Genomic DNA, 11,197 nt, shown 5'->3' on the forward strand with positions numbered 1-11,197 from the left:
TGCCATTGGCACATGTGGCATGGCATGCCTTGGCGCGGTTTGGCGTGGCCAAAACTAGGGTTTTGGGCCAAAGGTTACCATGGTTGTTTGGCGACCTTGGACGGCTAGGATTTTCATCCAGGATGGAAGGTTGGTCGTTGATCATCACACGCCTTCGTTTTGGTAGCCGCATAGGGAAGGACGGCATGGTGGGGCCAATGCCAATGGAGGATGGCTTGGCATAGTGGGGCTAAAGGTTTGGTACGGACGACTTGACATGGTGGGGCCAAGGGTTTGGCATGCCATTGGCGCATGGTGCGGCTAGCATGGTTGGGGCGAAGACAAGGCGTGGTTGGCTTGGCATGGTGGGGCCAAGGGTTTGGCATGCCATTGGCGCATGGTGCGGCTAGCATGGTTGGGGCCAAGGCAAGGTGCGGTTGGCTTGGCATGGTGGGGCCAAAGGTTTGGTATGCCATTGGCGCATGGTGCGGCTAGCATGGTTGGGGCCAAGGCAAGGTGCGGTTGGCTTGGCATGGTGGGGCCAAGGGTTTGGCATGCCATTGGCGCATGGTGAGGCTAGCATGGTTGGCATGCCTTGGCGCGGCGATGTGGCTGGCATGGTTGTCATGCCTTGGCGCGGAGATGTGGCTGGCATGATTTGCCATTGGCACAGTGGTGCGGCTGGCATGGTTGGCATGCCTTGGCGCGGAGATGTGGCTTGCATGGTTTGCAATTGGCACAGTGGTGCGGCTGGCATGGTTGGCATGCCTTGGAGTGGTAGCATGAGAATTAGGGTTTGGTATGTACGAAGATGATGTCGGTCAATACTAAGGGTTTTGCAGTGGAACATGACACATGTATAAAAAAAAGGTACCCTGGTAATTCTTACGTAGGTATGTTGAATGATTCAATAAATGCGCTAGTGGTTGTAGTGACATCATGTTAGATGTAAGGTTTTACGATTTTAACCCTAAGCTAAAAACCACTTTCAAAATTAAGTCCCCTGCTTAGCTCGGAACATGAGCATTGTTGCTAGGTAAGCATAAGATGGTGAAGGGCCAGGACAAAATCGAAATGGCAAGTCATGAAAAGATGGTCAGGAAGACCCGACTAACCTTTTTTGAGAGGTAAGGAGAATTCGTGATTCTTGTGTTGGCGGCCTTGCGTAAATTCTACTCGTGGTGTTTCTGGATAGACCTTGAAATGGTAGAGGCGGTTGCTTGTTGAGATGCAGACTGTCGTCTTGGCTTGGTCACGCATTATCTTGGCTGGGCTAGGAAACGCAGAGGTGATGGATTAGCGATTTGTCGGTGTTGGTACGGCTTGAGCGGAGCCGCTGGCGTTGGTCGGCTTGGAATGGGAGCCGCATGCATTAGTCGGCTTAGAATGGGATCCGTAGGCGTTGGTCGGCTTGGAATAGGATCCGTAGGCATTGGTCGGCTTGGAATGGGAGCCGCAGGCATTGGTCGGCTTGGAATGGGAGCCGTCATCATTGGTCGTCTTGAAATGGAGCTGCTTGCGTTGCTCGGATTGGAGTGGAGCTAGCTTGAGTTCCTTGGAAGGATGACGACTGGATTCAGTTCCGTGGAAGGATGATGACTGGATTCAGTTTCATGGGATGATGGCAACTTTGTCTGAATTAGGGTTTGGCATGCCGAAACCCTAATTAGCGCCCTTTACTAGAATCGATGTAGAATTCTCGTACGCACTCGGATTTTGACGGTCCGCCCCTCCATTCTGAACGGAAAAGAATTTCCTATCTCCCTTCGAGGGAATATTTAGGTTTTGAGCTCGTTCGGGAGGTGAGAACAGCTCGACAGTAAAATTCAGGAAGAATTGCGGGCCCGCGAAATGATGGCAGCTTGCTTTAGTTCCGTGGAAAGATGATAACTTGCTTTGGGAAGATAACAACTTGATTCAGTTCCCTAGGAAGGTGACGACTGGCTTCGGGAAGATAACAACTTGCTTCAGTTCCCTAGGAAGGTGACGACAGGCTTCGGGAAGGTAACAACTTGCTTCAGTTCCATGGGAAGGTGACGACTGGCTTCAGGAAGATAACAACTTGCTTAAGTTCCTTGGGAAGGTGACGACTGGCTTCGGGAAGGTAACAACTTGCTTCAGATTTTAGCATGCTTCAACCCTAATTAGCGCCCCTTACTAGAATTGCTGTAGAATTCTCGTACGAACTCGGATTTTGACGGTCCGCCCTACACGCGCGAGAATATTTAGGTTTTTAGCTCGTTCGGGAGGTGAAAACATCTCTACAGTAAAATTCAGGAAGAACTCAGGAGGGATGTTGCGGGCCTGAGGTGGCATAGTCGCGCCCAATCATCCGTTTCATGGAGAAAGAAGGAATCTTTATTTTGTTCAAACTCTAGAAACTCCGTCCGCATGAAAAGAGATACTGACCTTCTTCTGTTTTCTGTTACTCGTCCGGATCCGTGCTTTTGTCTGTCTCTCCAGTGGATTCCAAAATTTATCAAACTCCTTTGCATTCTTGGGACGGATGGATGTGGTTGCGTTTTCGGTACATCCTTGATTTTAGGTTGTTCAGTGCCTGGACCCTCTGATCGCGATGACAATATGTTGTGGATGCTTGTATTGGTCGTAATCTTCCGGAGACACCGGATGAAATAGATGAGTTGGGATACGTTTCGTTGGCGATGTGCTAATATCAAGTCTTCAAAGACTTGGTTCCAAGGGGCATCCTTCGAACCATCTTCCGAATCTTGGACTATCGTGTGGAATGGGATGTGGTGAGCAGTCCCCAGTTATGCTTCTGTTAGATCTGATGGCTTGGCCGAATATGTGAATGTATCTTTGTGGCGTGCATTTAGAGTTTTCGGTGCACATGTACAGCTTCATGTTGAGAAATTCATGAGGCTAAACTTCGACAGTGATAATGTTGAAATAAGAAATAACCTGGTTGAGGGGAGTGAAAGCGTCCCATGTTGGTAGTTGATAGACACATTTTTGTGTCCAATTTGTCTCGATTCTATATATTGTTAGGGCTCATTTTTGTACTTATTATGGTGTTTTATTTATTTGTAGGTATTTTTGGCTAATAAACATTTTTGGAAAAAATTGGCTCGAAAAGTTGACGGAAAGCACCCGGAGGAAACTTTTTATTCGGACCCCCGGCTTGGATAAGGGGCAACCCCAGGACACCCCTTAAGGCAGCTGCTAAAGGCACCCCTACTATGGATAGGGGGCGCCCTTTCTTCTTCACGGTTTCAAATCCAGAAAATTGGCGGAAAAAATTTGGCAGTTTTGGCAATCGTGATTTGGAGGAGTTTGAGGTCGATTAAACCTCTGATTTTCATAGGATAGACTCCTTATGGGTCTAGGAATCTGATATGGGTGTTTAAATCGATTAGACTGGGCTCAATCGACGGATTTTTATCACAATAGAAATATATGGAAAGTCACGTGTGTGACCTGTTTTGTATCACAATAGAGAGATTAAAGTGCAGTAAACCTTCCCAAAGATTTGTATCTATCTAAGGAAGAGTTTAGAATAAAAAGGAAAGCTCAGAAACGCGTAGAAATTCTAAAACAAGAAATTGGCGCAACTTTGCCGTCAAGAGAAGGAAAGAGATTTTGGAAGATTTGGGAGAGATTTAATCGATATTTTTGATATAAATAGATGTCTTGGGTCATATAGAAGGGGTGTCGAGAGTTTGGGAACCTAAGGAGAGCCAGAGAAGAAGAAATCAGAGCTTTACCAAACTCTGTTTCTGCTGCTGCTGCTGAAGAGAAAGAACGCGAAGAACATTGACGCACGGGAAACAGTCGCAGAACAGTGTCGTTGTTTAACAGCTGAAGAACATTAAGCTGTGCAGGACAGTCGTATTCTAGGTTCTTAAAATCAGCGACAAAGCAACAGTATTTACAACAGTTTTCTGTAACAGTTCCATTGTAACAGCTGTTTTGCAACACCAATACACTGCTGCAAACAGTCTGTGTTATTACTTTTCACTCTTTTAATCATCTTTTGAGAAACAAACACATATTTTGAGATCATGATTAATATGAGGAGCTAAACCCCATTGTTGAGGCGATAGAGGAAGCTATTTTTCCAACGAAAAGTGGTATATTCTATTTTATCTTTTTATTTGCAATAATTATATGATTATTTGCCTTGAACTATTATTGAATATGATTTTTATTTGAGTGATTGTGATCTATTTTGATGGAGTATGCTTAGTTTTAATACTTTTGATGCTTCATACTTGTTATTTACAATTACTACTTTTGAAAATCTACTTGTTGCAATATTTTAGAATCAAATTAAACGAGAAAATTGCATAAATATAAGTATTGGTTTAATCACTTTGAACTTGGAAAATAGTGGAATCTTAGCCTCAGTGTTTAGTATTGATATCATCTTTGATTGAGTTTGCTATAATTTTTAGTGAGTTTTCTATTTTAATATTAGAATTTAAGTCTAATTAATATCCTTCACAAGTCTGAGAATCGAACCACTTTTACCACTATCTACAAATCACATCAATTTTTGGCGCCGCCAACGCGGACTTGTTTTTAGGGTTTTAGATTTATTTTATTTTTTTGTCTTTTTTTATGTTTTTGGGTATTTATCTTGTGTCTACAGGTTCTGGATCATAAAAAAAAAATTGAGCCAAGGAGTTTGGTGATTTCATAAAGACTTGGAGCTAAAGATTAAAGCAAAAAGAACAGAGAAGAAGACAATTTTATTTTAGACAATTTTAGTTTAAGGTTTGTTTATTTTATTTTAGAAAAAAAACTGTATTTGGGTTTATTATTTTTGTAATTTTTCTTTATTATTTTGGACTTTTGGACTTTTGGACTTTGGGACATTATTTTTTTTATTACCCTACGGAAGGGTACTTTAAATATAAACTGTTTGCAGAGAAGGAGGACAATTAAGATATTGTCTCTGCACCTTGGGTTCGTACACTAGACATCGGAGTCAGTGGCCCGAGTCGACTACAACCGATTCATCCCCCGTCTGGAACGGGAGGTAAGAATCTAAACACTCGCGAATCCCCTGTCAGCGAGTTACTGGACTCCTTCGTATGCATATATGTTGAGGACTGAATACGGACATTTATTTTTCTAGTAAAGGGCAAGGCCTGGCCATACAAGATAAGGGTTCGGATTTCATCACCATTCTCTTCTTGCCCGCTTTAGGAACACGTAACCTGTGCGAACTTAAGCCTAAAATTTTGACTAGAACGAGACCGATAGGGTAACGAGCTTAACAGGAAAGTCATTCGAAAAATATTGATTACTCTTTTAAGCATACTTCGAAGTTCTTGACGGTTTCTGTAAGTGGAATGTATGACTGCGCCGCCTTGTAATACCGGTGAGGCCTTGGGTATCAAAGCTCCACCGAGCTTCCCTCGCCTCTATTTAACTTACGTTAACTCGGATTGATTCCAGAGGGGTTTGCTTAAATTGTAACGAATTCCCGTTCGAAGGATTAGAAGCTGGTCTAGAAACAATATAAGTGGAGCCATCATGATTTTTGTTTGCTAGAAATCAATAGGTTTGATTTGGTTGAGTCGGCCTTGATCTGTGTTTGCTTACCATTCCAATTTAGAAAATTCTATTGTATGCCTGAACGTAAAAGAGACGCACTAGGTAGATTTATTAAAGAGAAACCTAGTAGTTCGAAGCATCTCAATTACCTTAATCTAGAAAGTACGACTTTTGAAGAGTCTGTTTTTGAACGTCCTTTGACTGAGGAGAGAATCCATGTTGCTTCGATAGCGCCAGGAATGGCAACTTTGAAAGCTTTGTTGAATCCAACTAGGACTACTCGTCCTTCGTGTATTAAGTTAGCTGAAACGGAGGCACCCTATGAACTGAAACCTGGGACCTTACAGATGCTCCCAATATTTTTAGGGAAATAAAATGAAAACCCTTATTACCATGTTAGGGATTTTGAGGAAATTTGTACTAGTCTAAGAATTAGAGGCTTAGATGATGATGCTTTGAAACTTAGGTTACTCCCATTTTCCCTGAAAGATAAGGCCAAGTTGTGGCTGTATAATTTGGACTCCGAGTCAATTGAGACATATGAACAACATACATCTGCCTTTTTCAATAAGTTTTTCCCTAGGCACAAAACATCGTTTATTAGGACGCAAATATGCACATTTTCACAACAAGAGGGAGAATCTTTATATAGGTATTTGGAAAGGTTCAATGATTTATTATCCCAGTGTCCTCATCATGGTTTAGAAAAGGTTAGGCTAGTTCAGATCCTTTATGAGGGTTTAGATTACTCCACAACGACCATGGTTGAGTCTCTATGCACTGGTGGATTTGAAAACCAAACTGTTGATGCGGCGATGGAATTTTTTAATGAAATCGCCGAAAAAACCCAGCAATGGGAAAATAGTAGGGCACCCCAGAAAATAATTTTTTTAAGTAGAGGAAACGTTAATAAGGTAGAAGGAGGCTATGAATCAGATGCCATAATTGTTGCTATAGCAAAAAGGTTAGAAGCCTTAAAAGTGGGCCAGACTAGTGGTAGAGTGGAGCCTTTTTGGGAAGACAAGAATATTGAAGAGCAGTCCAATGCTCTTTATAATAACACTAGATTTGATAACCGTCAAAAGATTGACCCATATTCAGAAATCTATAATCCTGGTTGGAGAAACCATCCGAACCTTTCCTGGTCTAAGGGCCAAAGTCAAGGTCAGTTTAGTAATTCTAATGCTCCCCCAGGTTTTGGCTATACTAAGAATCCTTCAGGACTAGCTCAGTTTCAGAATCAGTCAGATAAGAAAATCCTAAGTTTAGAGGAATCTCTCGCCTTGTTAACTCAGCAAACTGCAAAATTTCAGTTATCCGTAGAACCGAATCTAGAAGCTAGTAACAGGATAGGACAAGAAAATAATCAGGCTATTTCCGTGTTAAAAACTCAGGTTGGTCTGATAAGTGATTCTTTGAGAGAAAAAGGTAAGTTTCCTAGTCAAACACAACCCAATCCTAGAGGAGTTCATGAATTAGGTGCAAAACCATCGAATCAATTGAATGTTGTTAGAACCCTTAGAAGTGGTAGAGTTGTAGACAATAAGGTAACCATGCCCGATAGTGAACATACTGTAGTTCACCCCTCAGGATCTCACCTCTCAGGACCAGTAGCTGAAGAGACTGATAAAGTTTTTGATAATATGAATTCGGTTCCTCAAAGGTCTGATTTTAGGCCTAGAGCCCCACTTCCTCAGCTATTAGTACCAACAAAGAAGGAATCGAACTTTAATGATATAGTGGAGGTTTTTAAGCAAGTTACCATAAACCTTCCCTTATTAGATGCAATTAGGCAAATTCCTGCTTATGCCAAGTTCCTTAAGGATATGTGTACGCGAAAGCGAAAACTTAACGTCCATAAGAAAGCCTTTTTAGATAGTCACGTAAGTTCAATCATTCAGAACACCACAAATCCAAAGTACAAAGACCCAGGTTCTCCTACATTTGCTTGCACAATAGGTAACTTCCGGGTAGAAAAAGCTTTACTTGACTTAGGAGCCAGTGTGAACTTACTGCCATTCCATGTATACTTACAACTAGGACTTGGTGAAATGAAACCTACTCAGATGACACTGCAGTTAGCTGATAGGTCTGTTAAAATCCCTCGAGGTGTTATCGAGGATGTTCTTATTGAGGTCGACAAGTTTATTTATCCAGTAGATTTCGTGGTCCTAGATACCCAACTTGTCCCTGACCCATAGAACCAGATACCTGTGATTTTAGGTCGCCCATTTTTAGATACGTCTAATGCGATCATTAACTGTCGAAATGGTGTGATGAGTTTATCTTTTGGTAATATGACTATGGAGATGAACATTTTTAATGTCAGTAAGAAACCTCATGAGCTAGATGACACATGTGTTGAGGAGGTGAACATGATAGAAGCCTTAGTTCAGGAGTCATTACCAAACATCTTGTCTGAAGACCCATTAGAAAGTTGTCTATCCCATTTTGGTTTAGATTTTGACGACGATAGCACTATTGAACAGGTGAATGCTCTATTAGATTCTACCCATGTGTTAGACACTGATAGATAGAAAGCTAGGTTCGAACCATTACCAGTTTCTGAGACTACCCTAATTCCTTCTTTAGAAGAGCCCCCAAAGTTGGACCTTAAACCACTGCCCGATACTCTAAAGTATGTGTTTTTAGGCCCATCTGAGACTTTACCTGTGATTGTAGCTTCCGATTTGGATAGTGATCAGGAAAGTAGGCTAGTAAATGTACTTCAAGACAATAAGGAAGCTTTAGGGTGGACTATAGCAGACATTAAGGGTATAAGTCCTACTGTGTGTATGCATCAGATTCATTTAGAGGAAGACTCCAAACCTTCTAGGGAGATGCGACGTCGACTGAACCCTAACATGAAAGAGGTAGTTCGAAAAGAGGTGCTTAAGTTGTTAGATGCGGGTATTATTTACCCAATTTCAGACAGTAAGTGGGTCAGCCCTGTTCAGGTTGTCCCCAAGAAATCAGGTATCATTGTAGTCCAGAATGATAATAATGAATTAATCCCAACCCGAGTGACCACGGGATGGCGTGTGTGTATTGACTATAGGAAATTGAACAAGGTCACAAGGAAGGATCACTTTCCCCTTCCTTTTATCGACCAAATGCTAGAGTGATTAGCTGGACATAGTCACTATTGCTTCTTAGATGGCTACTCCGGTTATAATCAGATCGTTATTGCCCAGAATACCAAGAGAAAATCACTTTTACCTATCCCTTTGGTACCTTTGCGTATAGACGCATGCCTTTCGGGCTATGTAATGCCCCTGCAACTTTTCAACGTTGTATGATGAGCATATTTTCTGATATGGTAGAACGGTTCTTAGAGGTCTTTATGGATGATTTTTCAGTGTTTGGTTCATCTTTCGATGAGTGCTTGCATCATTTGACATTAGTGTTGACTAGGTGTAAGGAAAAAAATTTAGTGCTTAATTGGGAAAAATGCCATTTCATGGATAAATCAGGAATTGTGTTAGGGAACATCGTCTCTTCAAAGGGTATAGAGGTAGACAAAGCCAAAGTTGACCTTATTAAGACTTTACAGGTCCCAAAAACCGTAAAAGATATTAGGTCATTCCTAGGGCATGCAGGTTTTTACCGTCGATTCATTAAGGATTTTAGCTTGATTTCTAGACTTCTTTGCAATTTGCTTGCAAAAGATGTTAAGTTTGTCTTTGATGATGCTTGTTTAGAGGCTTTTGAGAAGCTTAAAACTTTACTCACTACTTCCCCGATAGTCCAGGAACCTAACTGGAACCTACCCCTTTGAGATTATGTGTGATTCTTCAGATTATGCTATAGGCGTCGTTTTAGGACAACGAGAAAACAAATTACTTCATGTGATTTATTATGCTAGCAAAACTCTGATTGATGCCCAAATGAACTACACAACTACCGAGAAGGAACTTTTAGACATCGTGTTTGCCTTGGATAAGTTTAGGTCCTACCTATTAGGTTCTAAGATCATAATCTATACAAATCATGCTGCTTTGAAATACCTTTTATCTAAGAAGGATACCAAACCTATATTGATTAGATGGATCCTATTGTTACAGGAATTTTCCCCAGACATTAGAGACAAAAAGGGTGCAGAAAATGTAGTAGCAGACCACTTGTCTAGGCTAGTTGTTAGTTCCCCTAGTGATTCCCTTCCTATAAGGGATAGCTTTCCTGATGAACAATTGTTATCTTTTTCCCAATCACCTTGGTATGCAAATATAGTGAATTATCTTGTTACTGGTCGAACCCCTCAACATTGGGGTAAGCAAGATCGTTCTAGGTTTTTAGCCGAGGTTAAGCATTTCTTTTGGGACGATCCTTATCTGTTTAAGTATTGTCCGGACCAGATTATTAGGAGATGTGTATCTGAGAGTGACCAGTCTAGTATTATCTCCTTTTGTCATGAACATGCATGTGGGGGTCATTTTAGTGCTAAGAAGACTGCTGCTAAGATTTTGCAATGTGGATTTTACTGGCCTTCGTTGTTTAAAGATTCCCATAGTCATTGTGTTTCTTGTGAGCGTTGCCAGAATTTAGGAACCATTTTCCGTAGAAATATGATGCCTTTGAACCCTATTTTAGTAATTGAGGTCTTTGATGTGTGGGGCATTGATTCTATGGGTCCATTTCCTATTTTGTTTGGTTATCTTTACATACTTGTCGCTGTAGACTATGTGTCTAAGTGGGTTGAGGCGGTTCCGTGTAAAACGAATGACCACAGGGTCGTAGTCCAGTTTTTGAAAGAGAATATACTTACACGTTTTGGTACGTCGCGAGCTATAATTAGTGATTAAGGTTCACACTTTTGTAATAGACCATTTTCTCTTTTAATGAAACAATACGGTATTACCCATAAAGTAGCAACCCCATATCACCCTCAGATTAGTGGTCAGGTAGAGGTTTCCAATAGGGAAACTAAACGTATTCTAGAGAAAACAGTTAATCCAAATAGGAAAGACTGGTCGTCGAGGCTTACTGATGCCTTATGGGCTTACCGTACTGCGTTTAAGACACCCATTGGAATGTCACCTTATCGTTTAGTGTTTGGCAAGGCATATCACCTGCCTGTTGAGTTAGAGCATCGAGACTATTGGGCTATTAAGAACTTAAACTTTTCACTTGACAAGGCAGGAGCTCAAAGAAAGCTCCAGCTCAATGAGTTGGACGAGATTCGTAGAGATGCATACGATAGTGCTAAGGAGTATAAGAACAAAATAAAACTTGTGCATGATAGGAATATTTTAAGAAAGTCATTTTCTCCAGGTCAAAAAGTTCTTCTGTATGACACTCGTTTGCATCTATTCCTCGGGAAGTTGCGCTCTCGGTGGACCGGTCCTTTTGTGATCCGTACTGTTTTTCCTCATGGCGCTGTTGAGATTGAGACACCAGATGGTAGTAGTTATTCGAAGGTTAATGGTCAGCGATTGAAGCCCTTTTTAGAGCCTTTTCCTATAGGTGATGTTGAGGAGGTCCCTCTGGAGGACCCTGTTTACCTTGATTGACCATCGAGGCGATTTTGTATGTTGTATAATATTTTTGTAGGTTTTTGGTTACACTTCACACAGGTACTATCTTTCCGACTTCTCTCTTTACTATTTCCTCATGTTACTTATATTTTTGGTACTGTTCTTTGATTAGAAACATTGAGGACAATGTTAGATTTAAGTTTGGGGGGGGGGGGGTAGAA

General features: G+C 41.4%; 1 pseudogene; it reads right to left on the bottom strand.

The window, feature by feature from the left end:
• Positions 1-6,105: 6,105 nt before the first annotated feature.
• LOC113307238 lies at positions 6,106-6,205 on the bottom strand (annotated as a pseudogene).
• Between the last annotated feature and the right edge of the window lie 4,992 nt (positions 6,206-11,197).

This window comes from Papaver somniferum, chromosome 8, assembly GCF_003573695.1.
Source record: "Papaver somniferum cultivar HN1 chromosome 8, ASM357369v1, whole genome shotgun sequence".
Classification (NCBI taxonomy): domain Eukaryota; kingdom Viridiplantae; phylum Streptophyta; class Magnoliopsida; order Ranunculales; family Papaveraceae; genus Papaver; species Papaver somniferum.